The 11,737-nt window shown below is 43.7% G+C and overlaps 1 non-coding gene across 1 annotated transcript in view; it reads right to left on the minus strand.

Moving 5' to 3' along the window:
• The window catches only part of LOC103611589, a 10,916-nt gene extending 1,979 nt beyond the window's left edge, over positions 1-8,937 (minus strand). Inside the window, exon 1 of the transcript XR_001859936.1 lies at positions 5,002-8,937. This is a non-coding gene — a transcript (uncharacterized LOC103611589). The remainder of the gene's footprint in view (positions 1-5,001) is intronic.
• Between the last annotated feature and the right edge of the window lie 2,800 nt (positions 8,938-11,737).

Consider the following 11,737-nt stretch of genomic DNA (forward strand, 5'->3'; position numbering starts at 1 on the left):
ACTCATGTAACCAGAGGTGCCTGTCAAGGCTGAGAGAGGGACCTGGGCACTAGAATGTGGCCAGCAAACTCCAGGGATCATTCTGGCATTGATGACAAACTTGTTTTATAATTTCGAGGCTTAAAAAGCTCATTCTTGAGAGTGCAGCCCAATTTGTTACATATGTAGGATTTCAACACAGATAAATATCAGATTTAATTATAGACACGGATCAGTTAAAGCCAACTGGAACAGTCTGAGTCCATGGCATTTACTATTAAAGGCAAATGTTGAAGCAGGGAATAGGAATGCTCTGGTTTTGGATGGTTCATTCCCACCAATACACTAAGATCAAGGATTATATACAGCTATACATCCAGAATATTATAATCTTAGCAAAGAGTTTTACATCTCTGTTTTCCAAACAGAGGCTTAAATATTTACAAAGACCTTCACTATTTTTTACAGAGACAAGCATCATCTTTTAAAATTGCATCAACATTTCCTGTGACTCTAGGACTGAAGGAAAACCAGCATTTGTACCAACACTGCCACACAAAAGGAAGATTACGGCAAAGATTCACTTGAGATCTGAGCTGGTGCAAACCCAGAGCTGATCTGGCTGTATCTGCCCAGGTGAATGTAAAATGAATCATCAGAAAGACACCAGTTAATGACACTTTTAACCACTTCTCCCCAGCCTTTTGTAACACAGTACATGATAAACACCCTCATGGGGAGTCACCTTGATTTATGGGGATTTGGTTTGGGTTTTTTTAACTCTTTTACATTTTTTTATTAAAGCAAATAGTTTGACTATGATACAAGTTAGACTTGTTTGTATCTAATCATCCAATCTCCACACAGAGCTATTTTAAGTGCCCTGAACCTGTATGAGGCCATTAAAATCACACCAGCATTAAATGTGTAAATAGAGGAAGTTCGTGGGGCTTCCTTAGCTCTGTACTTCAGACAACTTCCCATTCAAACCCACATCTTCCACAGCCACGAGCCTGCCAGAAGGGAAATGTTCCCATGCTCAGGAAAAGCAAGAAGAGGTACTTTGAAAGGCAGATATCCAAGACCTGTCTGCTGATCAGCACCACTGGTAAGTAACTCCAGCAGGTAGGAAACTACAGAAGTTCAGTTTTCGGATCACTTGAAGTTGTAATAAACCTTTAATATCCACTAAAATGTAGTGGTCCCATCACCCCTACCCCATCCTCTGGGAACAAGGACAGCACCTCTGCTCCCTCCCTGCACAGACTTGGAAGCGGAAGATGAAGGAGTTTTTGCCTACAAGATGATCCTGCTAAAATTCCCCTTTTCTCAGGAGGCCTGAGCTAAAGCGTGAAGGAGTAGCAGAGCCAGGCTGAGGGAGCCAGAACAATGTCCCTGCAGCAAGGGCCAAAGTCATCTTAGTTTCCACATCTGGGAAAAGAGAAGTTCCAAAATTGAAAAAAGAAATTAGAAAACAGGCCTAAAGCAGAGTATTTCCATTTTTAGGAAGTTGAACTCCCCATGGTTTGAGTCACTCCTCCTGCAGTGTGTCCCACTGTACTCTGCACAGTCCCTGTGTCTGAGACTTCCCTGCAAACCAACCCTTCACATCTCACGCCTCTGCTCCAGCTCAATAGGAAGAGTTGAAAGCAAGCAGGAAATCCAGCAGGGAATTCACAGAAACTCCTGAGCCAACCTCCCCGTGTGTATTCCTGCAGCACCAGTCACTGCTGCTCCAGGCGCCCCGAGCGTCATCGCATCACCGAGACCAGACACACAGTTTTCATTTCTCCTTCCAAGCTCTTCCTAAATCCCAGCTGGTATTTCTGCTCATCCCTAATCCAACAAGGGCATGGCTTTGGTTTGAGAGACCTTCACCTTGGATGTGTAACTTGTGGTATGAAATGGCAGTGTTGGTGCTGCCTTCTCCTCCTGCCTCCCACTTCCCACTCCCTCAGCTCCGGGCAGGGGGCACATCCCAGCTCTGGGACTTTTGGACCACAACTCCAGACTAAAAATAAACCCCAACCAACACACCCACACTGCCTGAGATTTCCTGGCAAAGCTGTTAGAAGAGGACCTTGGCCAAACCCTTCTTACCCCCCTGAACCACATCAGGCACCCAAGTCCTCACTCCAGCTCAGCACCAGCAGCATCTCTTCATCTTCCCCAGACACTGTGAGGCAAAACCATCAAAGGCGAAGGTTGGCCCAAGGAACCCTCCACACACAGCCCATCCAAAGGGATCCGACCCCACCACACCTCACCCAGCCATTAGTGCATCTTCAAAGCCTGCTTACAACACCTCCACTTCCTTCAAGACACCCTCATTTAACTCGAGGGCTTCTTCAGTCTCAATTGGTTTCATGAGCAAGAGGAATCAAACAGTTAATTGGTTAATTGGCTGCGATGAAACCCCAATTCTGTTTGACAACATTTGGCCACGAAGGATAAACACGCTCAGAGGGAACGTGCAGGATCCCAGCTCTGTGTGGGGCACACCCAGCTGCGGGGGCACGCTCAGCTCCCATCATTTCACCCTTTTTTCTTAGAAGAAAGGGGAAAAAGAGCTGAAAAGTCTGCTTGTAATAAGGAATTATGTTTTCAGGAGGCAGTTAATAATACTTGAAGCTGCCTTAATGCTGCATCCAAAGACGCCTGTTAATTATTTAAAATATTCCTTTTACCATGAACAAGGGGCATCTCAGGAGCTGGCACAGGACACTTCTCCCAGCTTGTGCATCAGGGCATCACCACAAATCCTGCCCTAAAATCATGTGCACAAGCCTAAAATGCTACTCTGTCAGCTAGCACAAATGCACTCCCAGAGGAGCTGTTTAAAAAGGGAGACATTGAAAAATAACTGCCCTGCAACAACAAAATTAGCACAAAAACACTGACACACAAAGAGGAACATGCCCTGGTGTCACCAAGAGTTACTTGTAGAAGTGTACATATAGCCTTAACGTCCACTTTCTGTGTGATGGTGAAGAAAAAAAATGCAGAAAAAAATATAACATTTCCTATTAAAACAATAGAGCTTTGCCCAAAAAAGCACAAACAGGATGATTCTCCAGGACAGGTTTAAAGGATGACCACGATGCAAATGGTGCATGACCATGATGACCATGGTGCAAATACAGAAGCAGCGGAGTCATCTTCAGAGTTTTATAACTGAAATAGGGAACACAACTAAAACCAAGAGTTTACATAGAATTCAAATAGTTTTTGTATTTGTCCAGACAGGAAAAAGCCAATTTCTCAAAAGCGTGGAGTTTTCTGTTTCTGTCCCTCACCTTCTGACAACACAAAGGCTCTGTGCCAAGAGAGGGGGATTTGGTTTGGTGCACATGGGATCTGCTCCACCAAAGGAAAGGTTGTGATACCACCAGGATTCCAAAATTCTACCCCAGTAAATTGGTATCACAGGAAGCCTTGAGCCATCATCTCACTCAGCTATTGCGATGAGAATGAACTTTTCCACAGCTCCTTCTCCCTCCTTCCAAGGTTTCACTTGAGCTCTTGGGAATACAATTCAAATGCGATTCTACTGGTAATAGGACACAAATATAAATCAGTGATTCACCACTAACTGAAGCACAAATGTTTCCCATTCCTACAACACAAACGTTTCTATCCCACCCTTCACATCAGGAATGCTGCTGCACATTCAACAGGGAGAACATAAAGTGCCCCAAGAGCTGTCTGGGAACTACTCCTTTGTCCGTACTGAGGGTGGGAGAGCTTTAAATAAAAATAATAAAAAACTGAGTTGACCTAGGTCTGGTTAATGTTTGACAAGAACTCCCAGGGAGGGCAGAGCCAGCAGTTTGCTGCAGGCACTTCTCCTTCCCACTCAGCTCTGGAGCACCCAGAAATCCCCACCAAGCACGATGTGCCTGGACTTGTGCTGCTCCCCAGACAAAGCAGCACAAATCCTTCACCACCGTTAGCTGAGAGAAATTCCACAGCACTTTCTGTGGGAGCACGGCCTTAATTCCAGCGTCTCAGTCAAGTGATGGAGCAAGTAATGACATCCTGCTCTTCGGTTTTAGCTGCCTGAGTCCCCTTCATCCCTCACATATCAGGTTACCTGAGGATCAGTCAGCATCTTCCACCTGAGAAGCCAACACACGGCGACGGTGGATAAAAGAATTACAGTGATCATTTGTAACTCAACACTAACCACTGGAAAAGGACTTGGGGATCCTTTAGAAAGAGGCTCTGCAAGTGTAACATTTCATTTTACAAGTCCAGATGAGAACTGGGTGCATCATTCATCATGCATGAGATTCAGCACACAGAAGCAAGGCAGAAATGGAGTTTGGGTCAGAAGGGACCTTAAAAATCATCCAGTTCCACTCCTCCTGCCAAGGTAAGGTAAAAGAACTAAGGTGAACGTGAACCCCCAGCAAGTGGACTTTAGAAGCCGAGTTAAGGAGGACATTTGTAACTTCAGCACTTGCAGTGCAGCTCATTTAAAACCATTTTAAAGTCCATTTTTAAATTACACTACTAAAACAGCTTAAAATTGTTTATATCCAAGAATTTACAAGACTGGTTTGATATAATTCACTCAAGGGACCTTAAAAATGCACAACCACATATCTTAAATGTCTCATTTTTGTGCAGAAGTACCACACAGGAGGGAAAACGCCTGGTCCCCCCTCTCTGATGAACACAGAAATTAATTCCCAACTCTCTTCCTTTGCAGAGAGCAGAGCTGCTCAAAGGACATCAGTCCCTCCTTCCTGTCCTGTCTCTTCAGCAATGGGAGAGGAGCAGGAAAGCCTAGGAAGCGACAGCACAACTCCCTGCTCCCTCCTCCTCTCTCCATGGACAGGGAGCAGAGGGAGGGTCACTCCTCCACCCACTGTCCCTCTGTCCCCAGGCTCCATCCTGGGAGACACCACAGATCCCACAGTGACCCCACAGAGCCATCCCTGATTCAGAGGAGAAGAACCTCAGGGATTGACACCATGAGACCACAAAGCCACTAAAATGGTCATTTTCTGCACCTACCCCAACGCCAGGTCAGGATTCCAGGTCGGGTAAGACACAGGAGCCTCAGTGAACTCGTGTCACAAGAGCCAGCCCGAGCCAGGAGAGGGAAGTGAAGCTGCTGTTGCTCAGCAAAGCTGAATTTCAGCTTTGCCTTCCCAAGCCTTTGCATTTCTATCTGCTTCATCCTGCAATACCAAAACTACTCTGAGGAACAGGGGACTTTCTTGACCAGGCAGTGATATTCCTTGCCCTGACACCCCACAGCGGAGGAGATCCCCAAACCAGCAGCCCAGCAGTGCAGACTGACCTCGAGCTCAGCCATCCACCAGGAACACTCTTTTCTTTCCCACTTAAATCTCCTCTCAGCCAACTTCAGTCCAGTTCCATCTCCCACTCCACCAAGGACAATCCTCCCCATCCCCTCCACTCTCCGTCGCTGGGAAAGTTTTTAATTCCCCCAAGTGCAAAGATGGACCATCACAAATTCAGCATTTTTCCATGCACTCCTTTCATGTCCACACAGGCTAACCAAAGCGTATTCCAGTACAGTTTCCCAACAAATTTCTGCCCTTTAATTGGGCAGAAACTTAATAACCCAATTCCTGTGCCTACATGTTCATCTGCTTAAACTTTGAAGCCAAGACAATTGGCATTTAGATTTTATTAAGCAATAGTTATTCAGACATCTAACATTAATCTGGCTATTATCATTCTGACTTCCTCACATTAATTTACTTTCATAAAAGACATCATTACATTTGAGTGCTATGAACTCTGTGGCATTAGGATTAAGAAAGGATTCACTTGACAGAAATTCTCTGATAAATCTGCTCTGTGTAAGATTTGAAACAGCAGACAAGGTTTTAATGAGGTGCCACCTAAACCAGGAGTGAAAAGGCAAAAGGGAAAATCACATTTGAGGCTCACATCCTTCTCCCATCTCAACTACAGAAAAAGAAAAGAGAAAAATTTTATCAGATACTTTACCCTGGTTTAACTGTCACTTCCTCCAGCCTCAGTGTAAGATCATCTGTCTGCACTGTCTCACAAGACATTCATCTTGGACTTCCCATCGTGACCAAGGTTCACCCATTGTGCTGCATCACTCACTGAGCTGAACATCAGGGTTTGAGATAAAAATTCTGTAACGTGGTTGTGAGGGAAAGGGTGCTGGGGAGCAGCTCAGCAGAGCAACCAAAATTAAAAACTTCACCATTCAATGACTTAACTCTCCTCAGAACCATGGGAAACCACTCGGGGTGAGCCACAGAACAACTGCGAGGCCTAAAGGGAAATATCAGTGTCCAGGCTGCTCCCAGAACAACTGGAGGGGGAGCACCAAAGCCACCGGAGTGATGCATGTCAGCATCCGTGTGTTCTCTAAATGATCACCAATGTATTACATCAATATCTGTTCAAAAGTGGTGGCTTGACCTCTCACAGGGCCAGTGCTCCCTGCTGGCAGCTGCAGCAGTCCCAGGATTGCTTTACAGCTTGAAGATTTCACAAAATCCACAATTCTGAGTATCAGAAAAGTGAAAATACGAATTTTCCCTCCCAGATTTCAGCCCTAACTTGTATGCAAAGAGTTTGCCAAACTCAGCATCGTTTCCTACCTGTCTAAAATCTGCTGTCAGAATGTGACAGCTCTGAGACCTGGGATGCTTCCTGGTACCTTCAAACTTTCTTTTTAAACTTAAACACACTGAAGAGGAGAGCCGAGACTAGTTAAAAACTCTGGAAAAACCTAGGGAACAGGAGCATTTAAGATTTGCAGGCAAAGCAAAAAAACTTGGAAGCGAGAGGAAGGGCCCAGAACCATCTACAGAGGGAAGCTGAAATGCAGCAGGAAAGCCACAGCTTTGATGTGCTGTGCTTCCAAACAAACACTGCTTAAAAAGTTGGAAAGTTTTCACCTTTCATCCTACCTACTAAATGCCACCTGTACTTTATAATCCCCCTGAGCAGACTGAGAGAAACATTAATATTTCTGCCCCCACTGAGTAACAGCACATTTAGTGTAGTATCTTTTACCTCAAGAAAACAGTTGATAAATGTTAATTTAGCTGTACAAACTCTTTTATTATAAATGACCTCATATTTTCCCATAATGATGCTGTTTGGGGTTTTTTCCCCCAAAGTTCTTACAACTTTTTGCACTTTTCTGGATGTGGCCTTAAACCAAAAGCCATGAAACTACAAAACACAGAATACTAACACCACATTTCACTTCCAGCCAGTGAGACTTGGTGAGTTTTGCCACCAGGAAAAGAAGTTCAGCTTTTTGTGGCACGAAGTTAAAGACAAACACAAGAACCATTGCAAAAGCCGTCTCAAAATTTAGTTGAGTTTCAAAACCCTTCATGCAAGAGGCCACTTCACACCAAGCTGGGTCAGAGCTGGAGCCTGGAAATGTCTCTGGAAGAGCCAAAACTGCTTCCAAGTGCCACAGAAATTCCATGGTGAGAACTGCTAAAGCTCCCAGGCTGTGCTGGGCAAACCAGCTGCAGCTGAGCAGGCACCAGGCACTGATGGACACCCCTCGTTAGGGGTTCAATTAATGGAATTCTACTAAGCACAAGCTCAAATTAAGTTTTTTTAAAGTATGACTCACTATTTATAGTGCAAGTCACACATAATAATTTTTCAAAAATTGAATAATGCATTGAAATAAATTGTATAGCAAGGAATCAGCCCACTAGAGCAGCTAATGAGATCCAAATTTCATACTCTAAAATAGCAACGAAGATTAAACCACACCCATTTCTGACCATCTTGAGCTTCAAGTTTGTCAGCAAGTCCTGACTGGATGGATTTGAACATTCCTCTGAATAAATAAGAAAAAACAAACAAAAACATTTTTGAATGCCAATTCAGCACGGACCTTGCTTCACGTAGCCAGGGAATAATGCAACTTTTTCCACTAAAAAAAAAAAAGAGAAGGCTGAAGAAAAAAAACTGAAGAAAAAACCTGAAGAAAGTTGTCTTTTAGGAGGTTATTAGTGATTAACAAATTTAAGCTGAAGACTACTTGTTAAAACTCTCTCCTATTAAAACATATTTCTGGTAATTATTGGCTAAGAATGTGTCACAGTGCAAAGTCCTTACCTGTGTTTTTTGCTCATTAAATGTAATTAGTGGAGCTCTTTCAGCACCAGCAATTGCTCCAGGAAAATCTTTTCACCCTTTATCTTTTAAAGGCTGGTCTACACCAAACACCAGTTTCCACCATGGCAAATCAATGCTATAATATGATGCTAATTTATCCTATTGGCATCAGAAGGCTAATATAAAATCCTAATTAATTAATTAAAGAATAAATTAATTAACTAGAGATCCCGAACTTCACCAGGCAATTTAAACCAATATTCCAAGTGGCCACAGTGCTTTTCACCCACAGCCAGGGGGGGTTCCAGTAGCTCCACACCAGTCAGAGGTGAACTGGACATTTAATGGGAAATGTCAAACACACACAGCACCTCACCCCAAAATATAAAAACCTCCTCAAAACACACAATCAGGAAGCTCTGCTCCATAGAGGATCACTCAGAACATAAAAACCCCAGGAAACAGGGAAAATATCACTACCTCAATCCATTTAATCTCCTCTTGGACAATCTTTGTGCTTCAAGGCCTCTTGCAGTTACAAAAACACAATAATGTTGGGAGATCTTTGTAAAATCAAGTATTTTTCATTCGGCAATTTTCATTAGGTTGATTTAATGTATGCCAAAGCACAGGACAACTTGCTAAAGTTACAGCGTGTTCTTTTAAGTTCTTCAACCTGTTTCCCATATTCAATTTTCTGAAATCTCCATCTTAATGGCTCATGTTTTCAAATCTGGATTTTGACCAAACAATTTTTAAATTATCTTTAAATAAGGAAATGCTTATGCTAATTGTAACACAACACTGGAAAGTTACGTTGGCAAAGCTCTCAAATTTTTTTTTTTTTTTCCCCACAGAAACTCTGGTTATTCCTCTGCCCACGAATTTTTTTTTTTCCCACAGAAACTCTGGTTATTCCTCTGCCCACGAAATGCATGACATCACACAGACTAAATTCCCATTTTGATGTAGCTTTTCTTGGTTTGCTGTTCCCCTTCTCTGTGGGAAAAACAGAATTATAGAATTGTTTAGGTTGGAAAAGCCCTCCAAGCTCCTTGAGTCCAACCATTCCCACTGCCCCAAGTGCCACCTCCACACTTCAAACCCCTCCAGGGATGGGGACTCCAGCACTGCCCTGGGCAGCCTGTGGAAGGCTGGACAGCCCTTTCCATGAAGGAATTTTCCCAATATCCAGCCTGAACCTGCCCTGGCACAGCTTGAGGCTGTTTTCCCTTGTCCTGTCGCTGCTCCTGTGCCTCTGGGATTTCCTGAACACTTCCTCCTCCGTGAGTTCCTCTGCAGGCAAACCATACAAAGGGAATTGTGGACTCTTATCTCTTCATCCTCCTCGCTTTAATGATTTGTGCACATCAAAGCCTGATTAAAACCATTTAAGCACTTCCATCACTGAAATCTCTTTAACGTCTTTTGGAAATTAAATTAAATGCAGAAACAAAAAAACCTCCATGTGAATACACAAATCTGGACAATTATGGTTTGAGCTTTTATAGTAATGTCAGCATGAATGGGGAAATACATGCGAGCACACAGTATTTTGAAGCGTAATTTATATAAAAACATAGCAGACAACGGATATAAATATCAAATACTCATTTAAAATCAGACACCTTCAACAGGATAACACCAAGGAAAGTGAACATTAGGAATTTCAAAGGAAAATGAAGTGGAAAGTTGAATGACTGTTCAACGGTGTGAAATTTCCACAGGAACCAACTGTTGAGGGAAATATCTACTCTGGAACAATTTACCTCGGTGAAATCTTAGAATCCCAGCTAAGGACAAGTGGAAGGAGTTTCCTCTGTCTCAGGAGTTTAACTTGTTACTGGTCACAAACATTGTTTTCCCAATGTCTGGTTCTGCAAATTAAACATCCTTTATTTTCTTCTTAAACTGGAAAATGTCTGTCAATAAAGTGAAGTATGACCCAACTACAGTGAGGCACCACGGCCTCGCCCCCAATTCCAGGAGATGACAAAGTGACACCAAAACCTGGCTGCCCTCTCATTTTAACACCACACACAGCAAAGGTTACAGAGTTGGAAAAGCTCAACGTTTTGGGATGTGCTTTGGTTTGAGACCTTCTCTGACACTTCCAAACCCTCAGCCACCCCAGGAGCTGTAGGAGGGGCGGAACCATTCCAGGGCTCATTTCTGCCCCTCCGTGAGGAACCCACTGAGCTGGAACACTCAGGAAAGTTTCCAGCCCAAAGGACAAACAGCTTAAAGCTGCTCCTGGAAACTGCAAACAACGTGAGAAACATCAATCCTTCAGAAACAACCACATTGAAGAGAACCACACCATTATCCTGCCTTTTGTCTCCTACCCCTTCATGTTCCCAGTGTAGCACTGGGAATGAACAGTGAGAAACTGCTGTGGGGCTGCAGAGGAGCACACCTATCCATAGGGAGAGATTTGGAATGATAAAACAGCCTCTCCTGGAAAACACGATCACTACAGGATTACACATTAGTAAAAGTACACTCTATTTGTTTAATTATAAAACATGAAAGCAGCACATTCAAGAAATTTATCAATAAATGTTGTGACATGAATAAAAATGAAGATGAACTTTTAAAAAAAAAAAAATCAGTAAAAGGGGGCTCTGAGCTGCCTCATGACGTGTTGTTTTCCGTGAAAAGATGAGCAGGAAGATTTCTCTTAATGAGCTGTTAACAGAAGAAAATTAGTTCAAGACTTCAGGGCAAGAACTTCCCTTATTCCATGTTTGTACAGTATGGAGTGCAAAGAGATATTTTTTCCTGCTGGTACCTGGTGCTACTGGCAGTTAATAACCCAGGTTTTACATTCATCAGCAAGAATTAATGAACCAAGTAAGAACAAGAGACAGGACAACCTGAGGAACTCCAAGCACTGAGGAGAAGTGGCAGTGTTAGGGAAAAGAGGCGTTTGAAAGATGGAGCTGAAGAAAGAAACTTGGAAAGTAGTAAAGGTCTGAGAGCCTGGGGAGATGGCAGACACCGAATGAGACACGAGTGCATGAGGCAAACAACCTCCCAGCTCCAGGAAACATAGAATTTTGGCCGCACGTCTGAGACTGGCCCAGCCCCAGGGAGCTGTGCCACGCCGAGCTCTGAGCACGGCACACGGTCACCTCAGAGCACCAGCAGTGCTCCAGACTGGGAAGTGTTAATTCAGCTGGAATATGGGCATCTAGTGCAAGCAGCTAAAAAGAGAATAAACCTGGATCCCTGCAGGAGAGAGCCACAGGCAGAGAACAGCACAACTTCAGCACTTGGGGCTGACTGCGCTCACGAGAGCAGCTCGGTGACAAGGAAGGAGCAGGGGCTGTGCACTTGGATTTCCTAAGCACTGACAGCAGCCCTGTCATTTCACAAGCTGCAGAGGGTCTCGTCAGTCATTAGTGATTGCACAGAAGGAACCATCCTGCAAGAGAAGAATAACTGCCACACGAGTTCTTTCATCCTGAGTTTTGCAATTCTATGAACTTGATTGCTTATTTTCTTAGTTTAACACAGTTAGCAAGATATTTCACTAATATCTAACCCTGCTCTAGCTAAATGGAATCTGTTAAAGTTTCTTGACTCGTTTCCAGATGCTCCCTCTCCATCCTACAGCCTCTCCATCTCCCCACAGCTTGGCGTG

Source organism: Corvus brachyrhynchos, unplaced genomic scaffold (genome assembly GCF_000691975.1).
Source record: "Corvus brachyrhynchos isolate BGI_N302 unplaced genomic scaffold, ASM69197v1 scaffold21, whole genome shotgun sequence".
In the NCBI taxonomy this organism is placed as follows: Eukaryota; Metazoa; Chordata; class Aves; order Passeriformes; family Corvidae; genus Corvus; species Corvus brachyrhynchos.